Genomic DNA, 279 nt, shown 5'->3' with positions numbered 1-279 from the left:
AGATAATTTTGTGAAGGAAATACTAATTTTGTGCTTGGTTGGAAGAAAAACTAGCATTTTGCCCTCTTAAATGTTCACATTTTGTGTTCCAGCTGATGATGTTATGTACCTAGGGTAGGGTCATGGACCTATCTAGAATACCATACCCATGGACATCCTTAGACGAAGCTACCTTCCAGTCGACCAAGAGAGACTTCACTCGACTGGCTAGAAGACACTCGACCACCAGGAGTTCAGGATCTAGTCTGTATCCAAACGGTCTTTAATTAAGTAGTCTTA

Source organism: Triticum dicoccoides, chromosome 3B, assembly GCF_002162155.2.
Source record: "Triticum dicoccoides isolate Atlit2015 ecotype Zavitan chromosome 3B, WEW_v2.0, whole genome shotgun sequence".
Classification (NCBI taxonomy): domain Eukaryota; kingdom Viridiplantae; phylum Streptophyta; class Magnoliopsida; order Poales; family Poaceae; genus Triticum; species Triticum dicoccoides.
The sequence above is the reverse complement of the archived record's forward strand: the minus strand, read 5'-3'. Positions refer to the sequence as shown.